The 25,703-nt window shown below is 43.6% G+C and overlaps 1 pseudogene; it reads right to left on the bottom strand.

Annotated features, from left to right (window-relative positions):
- Positions 1-880: 880 nt before the first annotated feature.
- On the bottom strand, positions 881-25,390 carry LOC105983837 (annotated as a pseudogene).
- Positions 25,391-25,703: the final 313 nt, after the last annotated feature.

The raw sequence follows: 25,703 nt of genomic DNA, 5'->3' as shown, positions 1-25,703 counted from the left end.
TCCCACAAAACATTATTATTGTTGTTTTAAGCAGTCAGCGTTCATTATGTTTCACCCACTGTTTACCTTTTTCACTTCTCTGCATTCCTTCCTGTATTACCATGTTTCCATCTAGCATTATTTTCCTTCTGCCTAAATGACTTCCTTTAGTATTTCTCTTAAGAAAATAGCCACTGCCCTGACACATTCTCTGGTTTGGCCTGAATCTTTGTTTCCAGCCTTACTCTGTGATCTGCCTCTAAATTTTTCTTCTAAACTTGTGACATGTTCTATGCCCAAACTTACTCAAATAAATTGACTTTTCCCCCCTTCAAGTGTAGACAACCATAATTAGGAGAAACTCTTATAATTTATGATTTTAAAATCTATCCTTGGCCGAAAAGAGAGTATCTAGAGCACAGTGTATAACACAAGATTTGCTGGACACCGGTGGCTCATGCCTGTAATACTAGCTACTTAGAAGGCTGGGATCTCAGGATTTTAGCTCAAAGCCAACCCAGGCAGAAAAGTCTGTGACACTCTTATCTCTGATTAACCACCAAAAAATCTACAAGTAGATGTGTGGCTCAAGTGGTAGACTACCACCTTGAATGAAAAATAAGGCTAAGGGACAATGCCCAGACCCTGAATTCAAGCTCTAGCACTAGTACACACATGCACACACACACACACACACACACACACACACACACGTGTATGGTATATCATATTTTGATGGCTTACCCTGTATCAGGCAATAGAGTAATCACTGGGATTATAAAATCAAATGAGAGGAGACATGGAGAAAGTTGGTAAATAAATGGTTAAGTATAACAAACTCTTCAATTATACATAGGATATTTGGGAACCAAAGAAAGAGCAACTTGGTTAAAATTAGGAGCTAGATAATTCTTCCCGAAATGATTCCCTGAATCTTAAAGAAATAGAATTTATTAGAGCCATCTGTCAGTGAAGAGGCTGATGAGGATCCACTTCCAAGCTTGGAGATACTGTGTCTACCACAGTCTTCTTGCTGTGTCCTCACCCTGCCCTTTTGTGGGCACAGAGTAGGGTGAGAGAGGGAAAGAGATGAGAAGGTTGAAAACTAGTGCTAACCTTCATCTCTTACTAAGAGTATCTAAAGGTTGGGAAGGTGGCTCAGTGGTAGAGCGCTCGCCTTGCATGCATGAGACCCTGGGTTCGACTCCTCAGTACCACATAAGCAGAAAAAAATTAAAAAGCCGGAAGTGGCACTGTGGCTCAAGTGGTAGAGGGCTAGCCTTGAGCTAAAGAGCTGAGGGACAGCGTCCAGGCCCAGAGTTCGGGCCCCACGACTGGACCAAAAAAAAAAAGTGTCTAAGTCCAGTGGGATTAAGGGCAAACTTTTATGAAATCATTTAATCTTGTGTGTTTGTGAGCGAGCCAGTATAGGGCTTAAACTCAGGGCCTCAGAACTATCCCTTAACTTCTTTGCTCTACCACTTGGAGCCATAGCTCCACTTCTGGGGTTTTGATGGTTTTGATGTCTCCCACTTTCTTGTTGGGCTGGCATCTATCTACCATCCTCAGATCTCAGCCTCCTAAATAGCTAAGATTATAAGTGTGAGGCACTTGGCACCCAGCTTGACATCATTTAATCTTAATTACTTGTATAGGACCCTCATCTCTAAATACAGCAACATTGAGGATTATGGTGGATTGGTATGAAATTTGGCCACCAAGAACATTCAGAACATGGCTGGTGATATAAGGAGGTGATGGTTAGGAGCTTGGTGTTTGAGATGGGTGAACATGTGATTTCAAAAGACCTTGCTGCTCCAAGACATCCTGGAGGGATTATGGCCCCATTTCCCCAGTTGGAGGCTAATATCCAGCCCAGATAACCTCATAATTTCTTCAGGACATTGTTCATTTATTCAATTGTTCAGCCATCTCTGCCATTTTGCTTCAGCTCTGAGCCAGAAACAGCAAATTGAAATTTGAGTTTGAGATCCTACCTACCCATGATGGAGAAAATCACAGCAGCCTGTCTAAAAAGGAACTTTCTTTGGTGGGATGCTAAGTTTAATGGTGTTCACTGCAGTTGGGGCTGCATAAAGACCACGTTCATGTTTAAAAAAGTGAACAGCCCTCCCTAGTCCTTCCTGGCCAAGTGGTGGCTGGGAAATTCTAAGCGTGACACTTCAGCCACACAGATAGGATACACAGTGGTCTCACAGGACAACAGATGGGACTAGTGTCTTGTCATGTGTCACTTGGACATGGACCCCAGGGATATTAGCCCAGAGAAAAAAGACCTCAACAATAATAAGGTAAGTGTTAGTTCAGTCCAGTCTATTTATGTTCTCTATTAGGTGCTCTCTATTCAATAAAGATTTCACACTTGCTTATTTGCTTGCTGCATTCCTATAATTTCTCTCTAATTTCCAGACTTCAGAGGCAGGGCATTTGAGACAGATAGAGGATAAATAGATGGTCTACTATAGGCAAATGGCGTCCTCACCTTGCTCCTTAGAGCCTCTCAGTGCTCACTTTACAATAAATACTTTCCCTGTCTTTCTCCCAGAAACCTGCCATCTTTCAGAGCCCATCTTTCCCACGTTCATCTATTTTCTGTTGTAATAAAATATTTTAAGCTTTTTTAGCTCAGTTTGGGAGGCTGAAAGTTGGAAAGTGCCATCTCCTTGTCCTCCTATGAGGAGGTTCATCACAATATGGCAGAATAACAGAACTTTTGTGTATGGTGGAAGGATGTGGCTTTACTTTATAAGAACCTGCTTTCAAGAGACCAGTCATCCTAGCTACTCCGGAGGCAGGGTTCAGGAGGAATGTTATTCAAGGCCATCCCAGGAAAAAAGTTAGCAAGACTCCATGTCAACAATAAGCCAGACAGAGTGGTGTGTGCCTATCATCTAACTACATAGGAAGGTTTAAGTTAGAGGACTATAGTTTTGAGGAAACCCTCAACAAAAACAGGTGACCCTATCTGAAAAATAACCAAAGACAAATAGGGCTGCAGTTCAAGATTCAAATGGTAAAATGTCTGCCTAGTAAAGTATGATGACTTGAGTTCAAACCCCAGTACCACCAAATAGAGAGCTAATACACTCCCTGGAAACAGTATTTAATTCCTGTGAAGGGGACTGTCCCTTATTCCCTTCCAGTAGCCCCTTACCACGCTGGGACCTAGAAATCGTTTGTAAAAACAAGCCACAACCAACTCTAAGAGGCCCCTCTGCAGTCTCCTCTGCATCATGAACCCTTCCTTTATGTTGGTCTCCTTTGGAATATCAGTGATCAGAACATCATGTAAGTATCAAGACAATATACACAGAAGGGCCTCTTTTGCTATGCATGTAATACCTAGTTGCATAGGTTGCTCTCCTCTTCCCAGATGTTGTGAGAATGTTTTATTCTTGTTTTGTTCTTGTCTCCAGTATGGCAGAGGCACAGCAAATGATCTTACACCATTTGCAGTGCAGGGGGCACTATATCTGTTTACCAAAGTGTTAGTCCAAGCACCACCTTAAATAGGAAATCTGAAACAAAGGCAGTCAGTGCCTCTGTTTGCAGGGTGTGTCAAAATTGAAGGACTAATGGATAATGGTCTCCCAACAAGCATTATCAGACTCTCTCAGACAATCCTAGTGTCAATGTTTTAACAGCTAAGAATCTTCTATTCAGATTCTTGACATCCTTCTGATCAGTAGATAGTCAAAACTGGAGTCCCAGGAAATCTAAAATGATTCTTGTTTATAAATAAAGCCTTGCCAATATATTGTATTTTTTATGAATTGATCCTTGGTGGGGAGAATATTTATGATTGGCTTGAAAATCTACTTTTTTGGTTTTAATTTTGCCCAGCTAGTTTCTGAGACTCCCCATAGTTGAAGGTGATACTTTTGCTTTTCTTGGCCTCAGACATCCCATGGGCTGTTAATTTCCCACCAATCCCATTGTATGGAATTCCCAGTCTTTCCTGATGGAGTTGCAGCTTCATCCAAACTCGTCTACCCATGGATGCTCAGCTAGCCCCAGCCTGATTCCTGGAAGTTCTCCTAATGTGTTCTGTGCTTCCCTATCTCTGGGCCTTGTGTGTGCTGAAAATCTGTCCCATCTTTTCTGCCAAGACAAAGTGCTACTCATAATCTGCTGTCTTTGCTACGGATCACCGTCTGTGTCCCAGCTGTGAAACAAATGACTTCTCTCTTTGTGACTTTCATTCATTTTTATGACAGTGCTACCGCTATCTCAGTGTAATTATCTATTTATACAGCAGTCTGTGCCACAGTTAGGCAGACGCCAGGAACCATGTCTTTTTAGTCCTAATACGTAGTAGGTGTTCAAGAAAGTTTTGTTCTTGCTTCTTTTAAACGTTTTTTGTGTAGGTCCTGAGGCTTCAATTCAAGGCCTGTGCACTGTCTTTGAGTATTTTGTGCTCAACTCTCAGCTTTGAAGCGGCTGAGATTCTCAGATCTCACCTTCCTGAGTAGCTAGGACAATAAACATGAGCCAGTGGCATCCTGCTCAGAAAGTTGTTTTTGAATAACTATGGGAATCAGATTTTCTGTTGTGAATAACTAAAATAGAATCTTGGTCTCAAAAACATAATAAAGGGTTTGTTGGATGGCAGCTGGAAGGTTGGGTTTGGAAAATGGGCAGGACTCAATCAGACAGGCCAATCGAGAGTGAAGTTACATTGCCACTCACATCCTGGCATCGTTCCCCTGATACTCTGAGGCTGCAGTCTGCTTGCCTGGGCTTGGGTTGCTCATTGTACACTCCATGGACAGGCTGCGATGAGGCTCACTTGTCCCCCTCATCTTATAAGGCTCAAGTGAGGTGCAGGCACAATTTCCACCAAGGTTACACACACTGGGAAAGGGCAATTATCTAAAAGGAAACTGAGACGTCATCACACGGGAAATGAAATCTGTCTGACTAGTGTCTACTTCTCTAAATGAGACCTTACCAGAGAAAGGGGAGAGACTGTATAATTTAAAAAATCAATTTACCATCAGATGATTTGATTCCCAGCAAAATCTCTCATGACATTTAGCACCTTCCTTTATTTTCTTTGATGAACTCAGAGCTCTTGCATAAATTTAATAATGTGTTATGTACCCCCTGGGTATCTGATTTATTGACTTGAGCTTAATGATTGGACTCAATACAAAAAAAAAGAAAGAAAAGAAAAGAAAAAGCAAAGATTTTGCAAACTTGGCCTATGGTTTTCCAGCCATCCAGGAACTAAAGCTCTTTTACTCCCTGGAGAAGCTAAACATTCTAAAATGAAGTGCCCTCTGCTCTCGTTTCTGCTTTTCAGCGTTTCTCTTCTGTTTTCACATACTTTTGCTGCCTTAAAATTAAATCTAAGAAACTCATTCCATATTTTTCATCATCTGCTTTGGAAAGTGAATGTTACGGATTTATGGTTTGGGATCCTTTGATGTTGGAGTCGCAAACTCTGCTTGCTTCGCTTGTTTTTGTTTCGCTTTTTCATTCTTTTTTTTTTTTTACATTTATGAGGCTTTGATAATTTGATTTATTAGAACAGCACGGTCAATGTAGGGGAACTGACACCATTTGCAGCGTTGCAGGGTGTCATGAAACCTCAGGCGCTAGCTCCCTGTGGAGACCTTGGCTCTTATTATGTGTTCCCCCAGCCTGAGTCTTTGGGGATATTTGGCATTGAGCAAGTCTTAAGCTATACCCTAAGAATGCACATTCCTAAGACATTTCAGGAGTTTGGGATAGGATCCCGACCCTTCATGTTGAGATTTTGTATTTGCCAAGGTGTACGGAATGATCAGTTAGGTTTTATTTTTTTAATCCCACGGACAATACCATCTCCTTCTCTTTCCCTGTCATACAGTAGATCTCTTTAAGGATTGAGTTTTTAAAATTTATTTTTATTGTTCTTGTCACTGTGGAGTTGATAGACAGATAGGTTACAGTTACATGAATCAGGTAATGAGTACCATTCTTTTTGGACAATGTCACCCTGTCCCTCACCCATTCCCAGTTTTTCCCTCTCGAACCTACCCACAAGTTGTATAGTTCATTTTCCACATAGTGAACATCACTGCTGCATTTGTTCACCCTTTGTTCTACCTTTTCTATACCCCCTTCCCCTCCCAAATACAAATAAGCAAACAAGACAAAAGAAAAAAAAACAGCAACAACGGCGACTAAAAAAATATCTCATTTCCTTTTCTTGGAGTTCATTTCATAAAATAATATTTTATACGATCCTCTGCACATGGCCATTGCGCCTTTGTCAACCACTCCTATGCATATCTACCTTTGGCCTCAGTGTGTGACTGTCTAGAGTCAAGGTCTGCATTTTACATTCTCCCTTCAAAGGTGTTAAGTATGGTTTCGAACTTTCCAGAGCGAGGATATTCTTGAACACTACTGTGTGTTGTGAATCTCCAAAGGTGGGAAATGACGGAAGGATAAGAATGACCCTGCTCCAAGAAGGACGGTGCCGGTCACACTTCTGTTTCTACATAGAAGGGTGAGATACAGAGATGTGGGGGGGCAGGGGGAGAGACAGAGAAAAAGACAAAGAGAGACAGAGATACGGGGCCATGGGGTAGAGAGGCAGAGAAACAGAATCAGAGACGAAGAGATGTGAAGAAGGAGGAGGAGGAGAACAAGAAGGAGGAAGATGAAGAGCAGACGGGGAGGGAATAGTGTAAGATTACCCAGAGTGGAAAACTGCATAAGATTGTTCTAAGCCAGTAGCCAATAGCTCCTAGCTACTCAGGAGTCTAAGGTCTGAGCCCAGACAGAAAAATTCATGAGACTCCAGTTAACCAGCAAAAGGCCAGAAGTGGAGCTGTGGTTCAAGTGGTAGAGTAGAGCACCAGCCATGAGTAAAAAAGCCACGGCCCCCAGTATTGGTACACACACAGAAAGAAGTCATGGTCTGAAAATGAAGCACGTTATCTAAGCTATGACTTAGAAGTGATGAAGTATCAAGAGAGAAAATCTATTCACCCTTGGCTTTTGGATATTTCCCTTAGCCATACCCTGATTTACTAGCATAAAAATCATAAGACCTCTGGATGAATGCACCCAACATTACATAATAATATTATTAGATATTATAAATAACTTATTATGATGATCTTTTATTGAAATTCTTACTATGCATCAGGCACTGTGCTGCTTTTAGATAATTCTTATTTAATCTTCAAGCACACGTAGGGGATAAATATTATCGCATCTTTTTCACATGAGAAAACAAAACACAGAGAGACATAGTTACTATACTAAGTCACACAGCTTTCCAATGCCAAAATTATTGTGATCCACTTAATTTACTGTATAATATACTGCTTCTGACAAAGCCACATCATCCAATCAGCAATGAATAGCACTTACATAATCACTATTGTAAACGCTTTTCTGCTATTTTAAAAACTAATTCTATAAAGCACGTAAGACTCAATTATAATTACAACATTAATTATAATTACTGGCATTATTGACTATAGTCACTGAGAAATAATAATAGGGGAAAGAAGGGAAGAGAAAAAAAGAGAACATTTGTTTTCTCATATTTCCTAGAAGACACACTGATTAACATCACCACATCCAAAAAAATTTTTTAAAGCTATATTTTTAAAGTAAGAGCTAGGTGCTAATAGTTTATGCCTGGAATACTAGCTACTCAGGAGGCTGAGATCTATAGATTACAGTTTGAAGCCAGCCTGGGCAAGAAATTCTGTGACATTCTTTTTTTTTTTTGGGGTCCAGTCGTGGGGCCTGAACTCTGGGCCTGGGTGCTGTCCCTCAGCACTTCAGCTCAAGGCTAGCACTTTACCACTTGAGCCACGCTCCACTTCCGGCTTTTTTTTCTTTTTGCTTATGTGGTGCTGAGGAATCGAACTCAGGGCCTCAGGCATGCAAGGCAAGCGCTCTACCACTGAGCCACCTTCCCAGCCCTTCTGTGACATTCTTATTTCCAATGAACTACTCTGAAAAAGCTGGAAGTGGTGCTGTGGCTCAAGTGGTAGAGTGCTAGCCTTGAGCACACAGAGGCTCAGGGACAATGCCCAGGCCCAGAGTTCAAGCCCCAGGCCCAGCAAATAATAATAATGGTGCTGATAAAATAATCACATGTACCCTTCCCTTTAAAAAGTCAACAGCTAGATTTCACCTCACTGTGAGCTGGTAGAGTGAAGTTAGACAAATGAAGAACTTTCACCTGAGTGTTTTCACATTCCCACCCAACCCAAGGTCTAGTCCAGAGATGGAGAGGACAAGGACTCTTCCATCTGCCTGTCACTCTGGTATGCGCTAATGGTAGATGGAGCACCAGAAGGGAAAACAGACTTCCAAAAGGGGTGCGCGATGTCAAGAGGCTCTTGAAAAGCATTTCCTGTCCATGTATATATAAAGCATCCCACAAGCATCCCAACCTCTTTCCCTGGGACAGGCACTGGGGAGGGAAGAATGCATTCATACAAGATAGTAGCAATTCGGTGCCTGTGTGATTTCTTTCCTTTCAGAGAGGGTGGTATGAATACTGTTTACTGCTTTTGTTTTAATTCTGTGTGTGTGTGTGTGTGTGTGACTTTTCTTGGCTTTGAAGCTTCATCTTCATCCTCAGATCTCAGTGTTCTTAGTAGCTAGGATTATAGGCATGAGCCACCAACACCAAGCAGTTTTAAATTTTATTTGCAATAACTAGTGTATGTTTGAGACAAGCAGAAAAGGTCAGATAAGTTGATGGTAGGTGAAATGAACCCCAACGTAAGGACTCTAGTGGTTTTGCTTTCATGCGATTTTTCTAACATATTTACAAGATGATTTCTTTGTTGCCTTGTATGTCCCTCCCCCACAGTATAACCCCTGCTTTCACTGTATTTGATGTTGATATAATTTGTTGCGGGGAAGGGGAAAAACAAATCGTTTAAATAGGGATACAGGTGGACCCATTGCAACAATGAGATGTACAAGTCGTTATGTCGAAAAACGAACTTTACAACTTTGGCGGGGGAGGGGGGGGAAGAGAAGGAGTGGAGGTGGGGAGAGATGGGAAGGAATAGGAAGGGGAAACAAAGGAGGAGGCTACAATGCTTGATAAGAAATGTACTCATTACCTTGCCCATGTAATTATAACCCCTCTGTATGGTATTTTCACAATAAAAAATAATTGGGGGGGAGGGGGATACTGGGGCTTGAAGTCAGGGCCTCAGACTCACACTTAGCTTTTACAATCGTGACTACCACTTGAGCCATGCCTCCAGTCTGGCACTTTGCTGGTTAATTACAGATGGAGTCTCATGAATTTTTTCTGCCTGGTTTGGCTTTGAACTGTGATCCTCTAGGTCTCAGACTCCTGAGAAGCTAGGATTTGGGGCCTGGGCCACTGTCACCTAGCTTGTTTTTAGCCTTTGTTATTAGTGCTTGATACATTATATATTTTTTTACTATTTGAATGATCACAGTAGACCAGTGAGGTTAGTTTTTATCTCTACTGTTTAAAAAATTAGCATATACATTTTTTTTTGCAGTGACCATCTTGCATTAGGGGTTCTAGTACTAACAGTGTTCTGAGCCAGAGTACACAGGTAAGATCAGGGCTGCACTCTGGGTGGTATACATTCTCTGTATAATACCACACAGAGGAGTTTTTATCATCCAAAAAGCTCGTGTTCTCTTCCTACTTGTATCCCTCTCAATTAATTTCCCTAACATCCATGCTTCCCGTGCCCGTCCGGCTAGCTGGCTGTTCCCACATGTCTGCAAAGTGAAACCGGGTCCCCTGCACCTGTTCCTTCCGTTCCCGACTCGGCCCTCTGTGATTAGAGCATTACAAGGGGTCCTCAAGTGCCTCACATCCTGCCACCACTCCCCCTTGGCTGGGGAAAACCCAGACAGGATGAGGTCCACATTCCCAGCTGTCCACGTCTTCTAAGGAAGAGAAACCCTAAACCAATGGCTAAAGAGTGAAACCTGATAGCCCGGGGGAAAGGTGGGGATGTCAGGCCCCCAGTGGTCTGTAAAGAGAGGTGCCAAGACTGAATCCCCAAGTGCTGAGCCGACCAGCAAGACATGTAGATAATGCAGGTACCATCTCCTGCCCTGGGGGTGGGGAGGGGGGTGACTCACAGGACTGAGGATTTGTTAGGATTTGTGAAGTGCTTTTATTACATAGCACAGTCTGGAGCAGTAGGGGCCCTTGGGCTTCCTGGATAAAAATCTTTCCCTGACTCCCAAGGCTGCATGCAGGGAGACAGCTCAAAGCAAAGCTGGAAGCTATTTCTCTGGCTATGTCTTCCAAATGTGTTTTTTGTTTTGTTTGTTTTATGGTGCCAGTCCTTGGGCTTGAACTCAGGACTTGGTCATTGTCCCTGAGCTTTTGTGCTCAAGGCTAGCGCTCTACCACTTGAGCCACAGCTCCACATCCATCTTTTTTTTTTTTTTTTTGGTAGTTCATTGGAGATAAGAAGTCTTGCAGACTTTTCCACCTGGGCTGGCTTCAAACCACCATCCTCAGATCTCAGCCTTCTGAGTAACTAGGATTATAGGCGTGAGCCACTGACACCTGGCTTTAAACATGGGTTTTTGTTTTTTTTTTTTTTTGCTTTTTGTTGTTGTTGTTGTTTGGGTTTTTATGACCAATTGTCAGAATATATTTCACAATGGCAAGCTAAATCATAATCTGCATTTTTATAAGAGTCTCAGGTAACTATGAGGCCAAGAGATGGGCCACATCCAACCATAGCTAACACCTCATTTTTATAAACTAAAGAGCCAATTAAGACTATTTGAAGCAAATGGAATGTGAATTAGAGCAAAGTTTCAGAGAGTGATTTAACAATACGTGTGGACATGAAAGTGTCCATGCTTGGCGTCCCAGTAACTCTGCTAGACCGAGGGGCCCACTGAGGCATTGTTCCAGGTCAAGAAGCAAAACTACATTGTGCTCTTCACCCAGATTGTGACTTGTTAGAAGTTGAGGTGTTAGTTTAGGACCTCCTCCCGGTACCTCAGTTTCCTCATAAGTAAGTGAGAACAGTGGCTAGCTCAAATCCATTAAGCAGTGTAAAGTGTTTATAAATGCCACAGATTTAGTGTCATTGTTGCTGCCACTAGCATTATTTCCCACCATTGAGACCTGAATAAACAAGCTATGGTGTTTGCAAAGAAAGAGTTAAAATGGAAGGACTGAAACTTACATGTAATAGCAGATAAGTTATGAAACTATTAAACTTGAATGGAAAAGATAAATTATAAACTGTTCATAGTAGTAGAACCACTTAAGAAGCTGGGTGCTGGTGGCTCATGCCTGAAATCCTAGCTACTTAGAGGCTGACATCTGAGGATCATTGTTCAAAACCAGCCTGGGCAGAAAAATCCATAAGGCTCTTATCTCCAATTAACCACCAGAAAATTGGAAGTGGTACTGTGGCTCAAAGAGGTAAGTGTTAGCCTTGAGCAGAAAGGTTCAGGGACAATGCCCAGGCCCTGAGTTAAAGCCCCGTGACTAACAAAACCCAAAAAGCCAAAAACCATTTATGTACACTTTTAAAGCAGTACTATGTTATTTATGGATTATATATATGTACACACATACACAAAGTAATATAGTCATCTGACTCTGTATATTCATGTTTCATATAAAAACTTTTACAATACAAAATCAAACTGAGTGAATAAGAAACAGCTGTGGGCCATCCACCAGTGGCTCACGCCTGTAATCCTAGCTCCTCAGGAGGGTGAGATCTGAGGACTGTGGTTTGAAAGCCATGCTCAGTCTGTGGCTCAGGTGGTAGGGTGCTAGCATTGAGAAACAAAAACAACTCAGGCCCTGAGTTCAAGCCCCAGGACCATCACAAAAGAGAGAGAGAGAGAAATAAGAAAGAGGGAGAGAGACAGAGGGAAGAGAGAAAGAGAGGAGAGAGAGGTTCAGATAAGTGATTCTTAGTGCCAGTGGCTGAGGCCTATATCTTCTTAGGGGGCTGAGATCTGATGATTATAGTTCAAAGGCAATCTGGGCAGAAAAGTCCATGAGACTCTTTATCTCCAATTAACCACTAAAAAGCCAGAAGTGGAGCTGTGGCTCAAGTGGCAGAGCTCCAGCCTTCAGCTAAAAAGCTGAGCGAGAGAGCGAGGCCCTGAATTCAAGCCCCCTAGTACTAGTACCAAAAAGACAAGAAAAAATGTATAAGTGATCCTCAAGAGGAAAGCGAACAGGAGTAGGCACTGTGCCTGGAATGCCCAAGGCCATGGCCACGGTGACAAGTGGCTTCCGTCGATGAAGGGAGCCCTAAGTTTCTGGGCAAAATCAAAGCCCTTCAGAAATCCCTGACCCTGTCCCTGCCAGCCAGTCAGGGTTCTGACAGGAAATGAAGGTGTAGAGACTCTGGAGACAGTTTCATATCGCCAATGACTCCTGGAGGCATAGGCAGGTAATGAATGACAAGCAGCCAGGGACTGGCCCCCATTCCCACTCCTGGGCACTGGGGAGAGGCTGCAGGCGGGCATTGGGTACCCAGGCAGCAGAGAAGGTGTTCGCTTTGTCTTGACTGCCTTGGCCACATTCGTGCCAGGAGCCACTGACCTTCACGCCAAGGTCACTGCTCTGTACCCTCACCTGGACACTGGCTCAGCCGTGCAGAGCGCAGAACTGCAGTGCGGAGGATGGCAGCCTCCCAGGGGCAGCTCTGAACCAGCCACTGCGCAAGCGCTTTGGTGTCCTCACTGCTGGATGGAAGATTCTGCGTCCCACAGGGCTGAGCCTCAGTGGCTGCTTGTGGCAGCTACCCAGTAAGATTTTCTCTTGAGTGTTCTTCTTTTTCTGTCTCAGAAATGAGATGCTTACACTTCCTGCCATGTCTCTAGGAAATCACTTTCACCCAAGTGCCTCCACACAGAGACACTGAAAAGAGAAGCTGTAATTTTGGAGAGAAAGAAGAAAGGTAAAATGATTTTTAAAAAAGCTAATGGAAAGCACAGGCTTTATTGTCTCACAGCTCAGAGGCCTAAAGTCCAGGTGTTATGAAGGCCGCAATTCTTCTGAAGGCTACAGGGAAGAATCTGTCTTTCCCTCTTCTTCATCTCCCAGCATTCCTTGGCTTGTGAGTAAGCCATCCCCATCTCTTCTCTGTCTTCATGTTGCCTGTTTCCTCTGTCTCTGTGTCCTTTATCTTGTATGGATACTGGTTAGTGATAACCTATTTCTCATAAGGTCACATTCTGAGGTTCCTGATAGCCCTGAAGATGGCCACTATAGAAGGGAAATAGGAGAATATGCAAACTTCCATCTCCTCCCATTCAACAATCTCTTTCAAGAAGACAAACCCAACCAGAAGCAAAAGCTCAAAGGAGACTGGGAGACACGCTAGGCAGTGTTGGAATGTGTGGGCCCAGAGAAGGAGGAAGGTGACCCACGAAGCAGGAGTGATGGAGTGTGAACAGCGTGCTCCTGTTGGAAAGGCTTCATTTCTCCTACTACAGCAAACCAAAGCCATCCTGACCTCCCCATCCTGTCCACATTAGAACAGAAGCTACATGGCAGCAGGAGAGGGAGGGGCACCACTGTTACAGTGTCTCAGGTCAGACTGCCTTTGCTTGCCAGGCAGTACCTGACCCGGCCTTGCTCTGCTTTCTCTTTGTTTCTGTCACTGTCTACACTGAGACAGCCAAATCCATTCAGGAAGCTCAGCTTCATTTGAATGGGAGTTCCTTGCAGTAACTTCTCTTAGGTCTATGTTTTAATGTGTCTTAAAATGCTGGGGTTGGAAGACAAGATATTTTTTGAAATCAGTGTTTAATCATAAGGTGTTGTGGTTTGAATGTTTTTATCCCCCCCCCCCACCTCCCAATTCATGTAGAAATTCTAACCATCAATCAAGGTGATGGTGTTAAGAGGTAGGGTCTTGGGATGTGATTAGCATAACAAGACCAGTCAACTTATAAAAGAAGCCGAAGGATTGAGCCTGGTGCTCACACCTGTAGTCCTAGCTACTCAGGAAGCTGAAATCTAAGGATCATGGTTCAAAGCCAGTCCAGGCAGGAAAGCCTGTGAGACTCTCATCTCCAATGAACCACCCAAAGAACAGAAGTGGAGCTGTGACTCAAGTAGTAGAGTACGAGCCTTGAGCGAAAAATAAAAAAGCGAAGGAATAGCCAATAGCAAAATACTGAAATCCTAGTCTCCTGTCCTATACTCTTGGTCTATCTTCCAAAAAAGGGCTGGGGGAGGGGTGGAGGGGGGGGAACAGTTGGAAATCGTGTTGTTTGTGTCTATAATATACTCATTGGAACCAGAGGCTACATTTATGTATAAAGAAGTATTGAAATTGATTAGTTGTGGCATTGAATTATTAAATCATTTCTTAAATAAAGAAAAAAGAGGTGCTCCTCTGAAGGGCACCAGTGGGATAAAAAAAAAAAAGAAAAGAAAAATAAAAAAGCCCAGGCTGAACAAATGCAGCAGTGATACCTACTAGACACTATATTGAAAATGATCTATACAATGTATGGGTGGGGACAATAGGGGAAAATAAGGACAAAGTGAGGGAAGGGTGACATGGTACAAAAAGAAATGTACTAGCTGGGCGCTGGTGGCTCACACCTGTGATCCTAGCTACTCAGGAGGCTGAGATCTGTGGATCATGACTGAGATCTGAGGATCACAGTTCAAAGCCAGCCTAGGCAGGAAATTCCAGGAGACTCTTATCTCCAATAAACCCCTCAAAAAACCAGAAGTGGCGCTGTGGCACAAGTAGTAGAGCACTAGTCTTGAGCTGAAAAGCTGAGGGACATTGCCCAGGCCCAGAGTTCAAGCCCCACGATCAGGAAAATAAAAAAAGAAAAGAAATGTACTCTACCTGATTTGTGTAACTGTAACCCCATTGTACAACACCTTTATAATAACAAAATTTTTTAAGCCTAGAGACCTTGCTCAGGCCTTGAATTCAAGCCCCAGACCAGAATCAACGCAAAAATAAATTAATAAAATAAAGTAACCGAGGCCTAAGGAAAGTTATTTGCCACTTTCCAGAGTGTAGACATGGAGAAGGAACCATCCCTGAAGCAGTAAACAGGTTTTCAATTGATGGAATCTGGCTGGGCAGAAGGATTTATGCTGTAATCCTACCTACTTGGGAGGTTGAGTTTGGGAGACTTGAGGATTACAGCCCAAGTGTGCCCAGTCAAAACAGAAGACTATCAAAAATTAACAAAGCAAAAAGGGCTGAAGCAGTAGAGAACTTGCTGAGCAAGTGCAGGGCCCTCCTGCCTGAGTTCAAACTCTAGTACCATTAAACACAAAAACAAACCAGACTAGATTTGCTGATGCCTCAATTTCAGACAAATGCAAAGAAAGTCAGAAATAGATTTCTCTTGTTTATAAGCTTTTCAGGCTAGGGCATCTTGCTATAGTAACCTCAAGTACGCTAAGGTGCAAAGTCTTTGCTAAACTTCCTTTTGGAAAAGAATTGTATTCAAATACTATGACTTCTTCCAGGTATTTATTTTCTTTGTAAACCATTTTAAGTGTACAATGAAGTAATTTTCCAGCAAGGATGAGATGTGACCCCCAAGTCATGAGACGAATGTCCTTGGCTAGCTCTGGATTTCATTTCCATAAAGAAGGACTGTAAATGACTCTCAAGATCATGGACTGTCAGAGAACATAAATCTAGATGTGCACATGGCCTGTTTTATAGTCTATAGAGGTTCACACATGCACTTGTACTTTTTTTGGATTTATGTTAATTCTAGGACTTGAACTCATGGATTGGGCACTGTCCCTGAGCTCTCTTGCTCAAGGCTAGTGCTCTACACTTGAGCCACAGCTCCAACTTTTACCTTTTTGGTAGTTAATTAGAGATAATGCTCTCACAGACTTTCCTGACAAGGCTGGCTTTGAATCATGATCCTCAGATTTCAGCCTCCTAAGTAGCTAGGATTATAAGTATGAGCCACTGGCACACAGCTAACATTAGTACTTTTTAGAAGCAATGGTTAGTCATACAAAAAGAATTTTAAGCATTATTAATCTCATAGAATCCTTTACTACATATATTGTAATTATTAACAAAAGTTTTATTGTAGCAAGCTGTTGGTGGCTCACACATGAAATCCTACCTACTCAGGAGACTGAGACCTAAGGATTATAGTTCAAAGCCAGGAAGCTGAGATCAAGAATTGTGGTTCAAAGCCAACATGAGCATGAACATTCATGAGACTTTTATCTCCAATTGACCACCAAAATTCCAGAAATGGAGCTGTGTCTCAAGTGTTAGAGTACTAGCCTTGAGCACAAAATCTCAGGGACAAGCCTAGGTCCTGAATTCAAGCCTTAGTACACACACACACACACACACACACACACACACACACACACACACACACGAGCTATTGCATGTCATGTCTTGAAGGTTTACCACATTTCAGGCAATGGCTTAGTCATTGGGATTATAAAGTCAAACCCCAGTACTAGCACACACACACAACAAGTTTTATTGCCTCTGCTGTGAACTGAAGTTACCCTCCTCCATTCATATGTCAGTATGATGTATTGGAAATAGGGACATTGGGAGGTGAGCATGTCTTAAGGGAAGAGACTTCATGGTAGGGCTAGCACCTTTAAAAGAAGCGATACAAGAAAGATGGGTGTAGCGATACACACCTGTAATCCCAATATTCAGGAGGCTGAGGCAAGAGAATGGTGAGTTTGAGGCCATATAGAAAACTTGTCTCAAAAAAAAAAGACTGAGGACATGATTCAATGGTGGAACACTTGCCTAGCAAGTGTGAATCCCCGAGTTAAGTACCCTATTACACAATAAAAACAAAACAAAGAGCGTGACACCAGTGCTCACACCTTTAATCCTAGCTAGTGGGGAGGCAGAGATCTAAGAATCACAGCTCAAAGCTAGCCTGGGCAGGAAAGTTGGTAAGACTCCTATCTCCAGTGAACCACCAAAACTCTAGGTATGGAATTGTGGCTCAAGTGATGGAGTACCATTCTTGAGCAAAAAAATCCTAAGGGACAATGCCCCAAGCCTTGAGTTCAAGGCCCAACACACACACACACACACACGAGAGAGAGAGAGAGAGAGAGAGAGAGAGAAAGAGAGAAAGAGAGAGGGGGGGGAGAGAGAAGAGATATGAGATACCTCCTCCTGCTCCTGTTTAGTACATAAGGACACAGAAAAAACTAAGGCTATCTCCAAGCCTGGAAGAGATCTTTCTAAGGGGCCTGTCCGTGCTGCGTTCTCAGTTTTTTACATTGCAGTCTCCAGCTCTGAGAGAAATAATGTTTGTTGTTTAAACCTCCTAGTGCACTGTATCATATTACAGCAGCCTAAGCGGATAGGAATATCTGGAAGGTATGAGTAGAACGTTGCACAGAAGTTCTCAAACTTGACAAAGGGCAGACATCCAGAAATGGGACCATGGCAACCATATAATCCAGCATCCTCCCCAAATACTTCCTGGACACCAGAATACACCAGCACTTCATGGAGTCCAGTTAGCGACTGGACTCTTGGTTAGCGACAATGTAACCATACCTGGTTGCCTTACCTCAGCTTTGGCTGATGGTAACAACTCCTGGCTGTATCAATGTTTGCTGATAGCTCCCTTCAAGAGTCTGATCCAGAAAGTCTCCACTGTCCTTTCCAGGAGAACTAGGGGTTCAGATGCTCAAATTGAAAACCACAGATGCAAATCCAGCCTTCATTTTGCACAGGATGGATGAGGGGAGAGGATAGAGTGACCAGCACAACTGTGGAATAAATGAGGCAGAGTCCTGAGTGATCACACGACATAGTCAGTGTGAACCTAAAGGTTCATAATGTGGGGTGTTCAATCCTTGGTCCTTGTTCAGGTGGTGGAACCTTGGAGAGATATATCTAGTAGAAGGCAGTCAGGTATCGGGTGCTGCTGCCTTTGGAAGGGACTAGTGCTGATCTTGTACTTCAGTTCTCATGGGATTAAGTTGTCATGAAAGAGCAAGCCTGCATCTCTCTGGCTTCTTGTCTCTCCATGTCATTCCTTCCATTAGTGCTCATGTTACTGTGATGCCATCCACCATGAGGTATCGCCTGGTCTTAGATGTCCAGCCTCTAAACTGTGCACTAAAGAGACCTCTTTTCTTTGCAAAGTTCTTATCTTCAGGTGTTTCATTACAGTAACAGAAAGCAGACCAGTACACAGGCCGTGTTGTCAGTATATCAGGACTTCTGTATCCGTCAGAGTTAGATTGGAGATGCAGAGCGCTGGGTGCTGCAGAGGGGGAGACCAGTGGTCCAGGGATTAGACTACCATTGTGGGAATGGAAAGAAGGATTGCTGCCAGGCTGTTTTCTCTGCATCTCCTGTTAGGGCCACCTTGGGAAGGAAAGCAGAACACAGACAAGAGCCAGGACCAACTCGAGCTCACCTGAGCAGCTGGAACCAAGGTGAGAAACTGGAACTTGGCTTTGACTCTCAGCAATTCCAGCTCTGATACAGGGCTGTCTGCAGGAGAAGCTGACACCCTCAGCTATCCAAGTCACACTGGCCTCCTGAAAAAGATCATTCCAGCCCGGCTCTGTGGACCCCATGCAACCCCAGCACGCCTTCTTGAATAGATTTACCAGATGGAAAAAAAACACCCTGTGGATTCTTACAGTTCCATATCTCGACTAGGATGCCAGGCCCGCGTGAGGCACTGTGTTAGTGTGGCTCGTTCTGATGAAATCACACATGAGCAAGGAAGCCAAACACAGCTGTGTGGTCCCAAGGGAGCGGGGAGGGGAGGGCCGAAGTGATCCCTAAATGACCGTGACCCGCTCTTTGCCTCCCTGATTGCGTCTCCATTGCAGCTTCTGAGCTGCCAAGCACACCATTCATTTCAGAACCCTCCACACCACACTGAAGGCTGTTCACCATCTGAAAGCATGTCAAAAAGATGTGAATACAAGTAGGGGGAAATTAAGATTCATGGTTAACAACCACAACAACAAAATCCCTTGAAACTTGGAGTGGAAAAAATGACCCAGAGTAACCTGTCAGAGTGTCAGCCAGTTGTTCTAAGTGGAGGGTGGGAGCGAGGCGTTTCAGCACAGGTGATGAGACCGCCAGCAGCCCCCCGTATTCGCTGTACCAGAGGTTTTCCAAAGCTCGTAATCCCTTCAGCCCTTGGTGGCAAGTTGACGTCACCCTCCCCCAGTTCTGGTGGAGGCCCTGGCGTCTGCGTTCCAGCACTGCTGTGGTCTAGCAAGCATGGAGCTTTCAGGATGTGTGAGGAAATCCAATCACACATGGAAAACACACACTGTTAAACGTGTCTCTTTTCCCCATTGTTAACTCTGGTATTCAGCAAGAACCCAACTGTCCTTCTTGATGACAAAGTTGGAGTGTTTTCAGTATTGCTGTAGGTGCGGATGACCTGTTGTAGGTGTATGAAGGCATCTTTGGAAGGTAGAGAAGGCTCTCTCTCTCTCTCTCTTCCTTTCTCTCTTTTTTGGTAATTTGCTGCCCTAAAAAGCCTATAAAAATGAATAGAACATTGCTATTCAGGAGGTAGAGATCAGGAGGATTGTGATTCAAGGCTACCTTGGGCAAAAGAAAGTTAGTGAGATCCCGCATCTCAACACACTTGCCTGTAATCTCATCAGTGCCTAGCTAAGAGGATCATGATCCAAAGCCTGCCTTTGCTAAAAATGGGTGAGTTTATTTGAAAAATGAATAAAGTAAAACGGACTGGGTGGTATGGTTTGGGTGGTGGAACACTTGCCTAGAAAATATGAGGTTCTGAGTTCAAAACCCAGGATCACACAAAAAGATAGCACACAAAAAGATAATCAAAGATGAATGCATAGGTTATGTTTAAATCTATGTCTTCCTGCTACTTGTTTGTGGCATTTAAAATTTGCGGCTTTTGCTCAGAGGATTTTCAAGAAATAGGGTCTCTTTCCTTTCTCTGTTTCCTCATCATTTTATGTCTATGTCTGTTCAATAATCAATACATTGGCGTTACAGTAATCTGAAAGCTATGATACATATTGAGGGAATTCATCTGTTTACTGATTTCATGATCAACTACTATGCCATAGCACTGTGCCAATTGCTGACTGTGTGGCTAAACAGCTCCTGGCTTTGCATCTTAGCAGTCCATAAGTGGGAACAGCCTTTTAAACAGAAAAGTGGCAATGTGCTATGAGCAAAGACAGTGGAAGGAACCATTCTCTGTGCTGAAACAGACTTTCCCAGCCTGCAAACACACATTTTCTGAGCCATAAAATGTCCTTATAGATGACTTTGAGTTATTTTTGCAGTGTTAATGCAGTAGAATGAGGTAGGAGCCAAAGTTTGGGCCAAAAAAATACCCTATGTAATAGGTAGGTTTTGTGTGTGTGTGTGTGTGTGTGTGTGTGTGTGTGTGTGTGTGTGTGTGTGTGTGTGTGTATGTGTGTGGAGAGAGAGAGGGGGGAGGAAAAGTGGAGTGATTCTTGGCTCTTTGTCTGCTGACTTTGCACACTTAAACACAGTGTTCTGGGTCCTCACAGTTTTATGTGTATCTGTGCACACACATAAGTGTGTTTTCCCACTCTTCTGAAACTCCTTGCTTACCTTCTCTTCTGTCTCTCATTCCTCTTTCCAATGGGCAGAAGAAATCACAAAAGGCAAGGCAGAATTTTGGCCCACTGTCCTTTCGGTGGATTAGAGCATCACAGGGAGACATGTGTGTGAATCATGAGAAAATCTATGTTCCAAAGTCTATAAATCCCATCCATGCCTCAGCCGGGAGGGGAGAAGGTACAGATGCCAAACTTCACACTCCCCCAGTCCTTGCTGAGTCTAAATTGGACCCAGAAGCAAACAGGGGTCCTGTGCTCACTTATAGCTGGCAAATCACAACTGGCTGGTGTGGGGGAAAGGACTGCATGGCCTTCGAAAGCTGTTAGAGCGTCACGTGGTGATGAGTTGGATGGAAATGAATCTGGAACATCTGGATTCGATTTCCTCCCAAACAAACAGGGTTATGAAAATGAGTGGGCAAAATGTGCCTTCTGACTAAAGGCACTTGTGGCTATGCTTGAACCCCAACTGTCTGTGAAGGTTGGAGGAGGAAGGGATTGGGTGAGACTTCATGGCTGCTTCTCTCCCTGTTCCTGAATCTGTGGCAAATGGGTCTGGAGAGAAAAAGGGCTGAGCGTAGGAGCCATCTTTGTGACATAAACATGGGAGGCGCATACCTACCATAAGTCAGCTGCCATGCAGTCTGAGGTGCTGCAGGTGAGGAAGAAGCCCCAACACACTCTGCTCTCCTGGTGCATGCAACTAAGACCCAATATAGCAGGTGGCTAGCAGAGAATCCCATGGCTGGCAGCTCTGAGCAACCCTTGTGAACCACAGCACAGAACTGGTGAGGGTGGCTCTGGGAAAATGTCCTTGGGGCTGAAAGCCTGGGAATGTCTGTTTAGCCACACTCCCCAGAGCCAATCTCAAGGCCTCCTACGTGGCAGGGCCTCAAGAAATCCTTGTGAAGTGAATGGCTTCACCAACACATGCTGGGAATGGGTGGAGCGGCTGAATTTTGGAAGGAATGAATAATCCATGACCAAGATCTGGTCGAGAAAGAAGCTATGTGGACTCCCAGAGAGAAGGTACAGGTGAGGGAGGAAGAGAATGGAGGAGGCCCTAGAAAAGACTAATTAAAGGTTTAAGATTTATCTTGGGAAAAATACAGCTGGTGCCTCATACCTGCAAATCTTAGCTACTCGGGACTAAGGTCTGAGTATCAAGGTTTGAAGGCAGACAAATCCAAGAGACTCTGACCTTTAGTGAACCAGCAAAAAGTCAGAAGCAGAAGTATGGTTCACATGGCAAAGCACCAGTCTCGCATGGAAAAGCTAAGGGATGGTACCCTGGCCCTGAGTTCAAGCCCTGGTACTGACACAAAAAAATTAAATCATGAGATTGCAAGACCTTGCAGACCATTGAACACTCACGCCATAAAAGCAGCGCTCTCCAACTCAGGGAAGAATGAGAGCAGAACAAGAATGCAAGGTGCTGAGTTCAATCTTACTACCAGTACACACACACACACACACACACACACAGAACAGAACAAGAATGCAAGGTGCTGAGTTCAATCTTACTACCAGTACACACACACACACACACACACACACTCACACACACACAGAACAGAACAAGAATACAAGGTGCTGAATTCAATCTTACTACCAGTACACACACACACACACACACTCACAGAGGAAAAGAACTCACACACACACACACACACACACTCACAGAGGAAAAGTGGAATTACTTTGAAGAACTCCAAGCAGAGAACTGTAAGGGAGAACAGATCTGTACATAATGAATATGGAATGCAGGCTGCGTTTGTCCAGTGGAGATGTGATGGTGTGTCTCACTTGGGGTGAGGTAGTGAGGACAGAAAAAAGTTACACAGGCCCCAAAGATACATAGAAAGCACAGTTGGTGGGACTCGGTACTCATGTGAAATGGAAGGCCAGGAGCCCATCCAAAGTCAGATTTGTGTTTAATGAATTCATTAAGGAAGTGTTCCTTTGTGGAAGCTGTTGAGGAGGAAGGGGTAGAAGTTAAGCAAGTTAGGTCAAATCCCACAGAGGCTCTGGCCTGATCCTGGGAGGAAACCTTCATATCTCAAACCTTTCTAGTTCATTTACTTATTTACACCAAAGATATCCAGTAAGGCAAACAGTTCTTCAGAAAAGGACACCACCTTTAGAAATACAACTACTTTTATTACTAGAAAAGAGCAAGGATTCCTTCAAAGTTTTTATAAAGGGACCATTGTATGATTTCCTAAATAACCTCTACAATTCCTTTAGAAATCAACAAATTTCATGACTTCCTTTTGTTGGGGTGCGTATAGGGAGGGAACAGTACTTGAGAGGCATCTTGAGGTTGGATTGTTTTAAAGACTATGTGACTATATTTCAATATTCCACCCGGGCTGGCCTGAACCAAAATCCTCCTAATTTCAACCTCCTGAATAGCTAGGATTATAGGCATAAACTACCATGCCTGCTTTTCTTTTGAACAATTTAGTAGTAGTAGTAGTGTTAAATAATTGTACAAAGAGGCAGCAATTCTGTAAGCCAGGGTATGAGTACAATGCTTCTGGGTCAATGTTACCCCCTCCTTCATCCTCCTTCTCTCCCTACCCTCAAGTTACATAGTTTATTTTCCACATAGTGTACATTGAATAGAATGCTCACCCTTTCTCCCTCTGTTCCTTTGCCCTCCTTTGCCAGCCCCCAAAACATGTTTCCATTTCCTGGTATTCATTTTGATAAACAATACGTTAGTTGTTTAGAGGAGTTTGCCTTAAAATTCCTTCCTTAACTGTACCCTCCTTTAGTCAGTTCATTTGTGTATAACTGCATCAAACCCTGTAGCTCATCATGCCTAGTTGTATTTTACACCTAGCTTCTATATATGAGAGAAAATATGTGCTGTCTGTCTCACTGAACCTGGCTTTTTTCACTTAAAATGATTTGTTCTAGGTCCATCCATTACCCTGCAAATGACATAATATTATTCCCTCTAATGAATGAGGAAAATTCCATTGTGTGTGTGTGTGTGTGTGTGTGTGTGTGTGTATGTGTGTATGTGTGTGTGTGTATCACATTTTCTTGATCCACTCATCTGTTGTAGAGCATCTGGACTTTTGCTGTCACATGACTATTATGAACAGTGCAAGTGTCTTTATTGTATCCTGACTTTAATATTCTGGGTAGATGCCCAAGAGTGGTATTACTGGATCATAGGGTAGTTCTATGTTTAGTTTTTGGAGGAACCTCCAAACCGCCTTGCAGAGTGGTTATACTAGTTTACATTCCCACCAACAGTGTAATACGGTTCCTTTTCCCCCACATCCCTACCAGCATTTGTTATTGTTTGAATTTTTGATCTTACTGGAATGAGATGGAATCTCAATGTTGTTTTGATTTGCATTTCCTTTATGGCCAAGGATTCTGAGCATTTCTTTGTGCGGTTATTTACCATTCTTACTTCTTCTGAGAAGTCTCTATTTAGCTCCTTTGCCTATTTATTGATTGGGTTATTAGTTTTGAGGGCATTAGTTTCCTGAGCTCCTTGTATATTTTGTATATTAGGCTTTTGTCTGATGTATTGCTGGTAAAGATCTTCTCCTAGTCAGCTATCTATTTAGTTTGGTTACTATGTCCTTTGCTATGCATAAACTTTTCAGTCTGATGTAATCCCATTTGTCAAGCCTCTCTCCTATTTGCTATGTTCCTGGGATTCTCTTAAGAAATTTCCTGTATATGCTGATAAGTTCTAATGTTTTGCCTACTCCATCTTGTAGTAGTTTCAAAGTCTCAAGTCTGATGTTGAGGTCTTTGATCTGTTTTGAGTTGATATTGGTGCGTGCTGAAAGCAGGGATGGTATCTAATTTTAATTTCCAACACATAGAGGTCTAGTTTTCCCAACATCAATTATTAAATAGGCTGCCTTTTTTCCAACATATATTTTTGGCTCCCTTGTCAATTTTCAGATGACTGTAAGTTCATGGGTTGTATTTCTTGAGTCTTCTAGTCTATTCCATTGGTCTTCGGGCCTGTTTTTATGCCAGTACCAAGCTGTCTCTGTTATTATATCTCTGTAGGAGAGTTTGAGGTCTGGGATTATAATACCACCAGTATTGCTTTTTTTTTTCCTAAAATTGCTTTGGCTATTCAGCATCTTTTGTAGTTCCATATGCTTTTTTTTGCTGCAAAAGCTTTCTTTTCATTTGGTCCAAGGCTTGGGAAGGGCTCCAGGATGATTAGTTAGGAAGTTTCCCAGAGGCAGAAGCTCAGGCAGAAACCCTGATGCCAGGCGAGGCAGAGATGGCCCCTCAAAGGCTGCTGGACTCTGGGGTTTTCTAGTGGTGTTTGAGGGTGAGGCATTGGAAAAGATACCTGCCCAGCTGGGCCTGAGGGGCCGCCCCCAGCCTGCAGAGGTTGGTTAAGTGGTCGCCCATCTCCTTGCTGAGCTTCACCTTTCATCCAGGAAGTGGTTCTCTAGGAAGTCACAGAGATGGGGGTCTGTGCAAGCAGAATCCAAGGCATGAAGATCCACAACGGCTTGGTTCAGGCTCTTCTCCAGGCCAGGGCGGCTTCCATGGCTTTCACGGTTTTACCCCCCTCATCCTGAGAAGGTCTCTGCACATCCTGGTTCTGCATCTTCAGGAGGCGCTGGGCGCCCTCACGCTTCTCCTCCGCCAACTCGCCAAAGAAGTGGCCCACGCCGTCCCCAGCCACATGGGGGCCATCGACATAGTGACCGCGGGAGAGGTCAGTGTAGGAGCCCTCAGAGGCGAGCTGACCAGGCGGTTGACGGCAGCCTCCACCTCGGCGGAGTAATTCTGATGAATCTGGGAGGTCATGGCTGGTCGTGGATACAGAGCTAACCAGAGAAAAACATGGCGTTGGTTGGTCCTGGAAGCAGGAGACGGGGAGAAGATCAGGGTCAGAGGCGGTGAGTGGAGAGGCAGCTAGTGGTGGAAAGAGGAGGCCCCGGGTCTGTTCCGTCCGAGCACGGTGGAACAAAGACGCAGATCCGCGGGACTGGCGCGCGCTGCTCTTCCATATGAATTTTTGGATTGTTTTCTCTATACTGGAGCTCTTCCATATGAATTTTTGGATTGTTTTCTCTATACTGGAGCTCTTCCATATGAATTTTTGGATTGTTTTCTCTAT

This window comes from Dipodomys ordii, unplaced genomic scaffold, assembly GCF_000151885.1.
Source record: "Dipodomys ordii isolate 6190 unplaced genomic scaffold, Dord_2.0 Scaffold2, whole genome shotgun sequence".
NCBI classification, from domain to species: domain Eukaryota; kingdom Metazoa; phylum Chordata; class Mammalia; order Rodentia; family Heteromyidae; genus Dipodomys; species Dipodomys ordii.
This window is presented reverse-complemented; position numbering and strand designations above follow the sequence as displayed.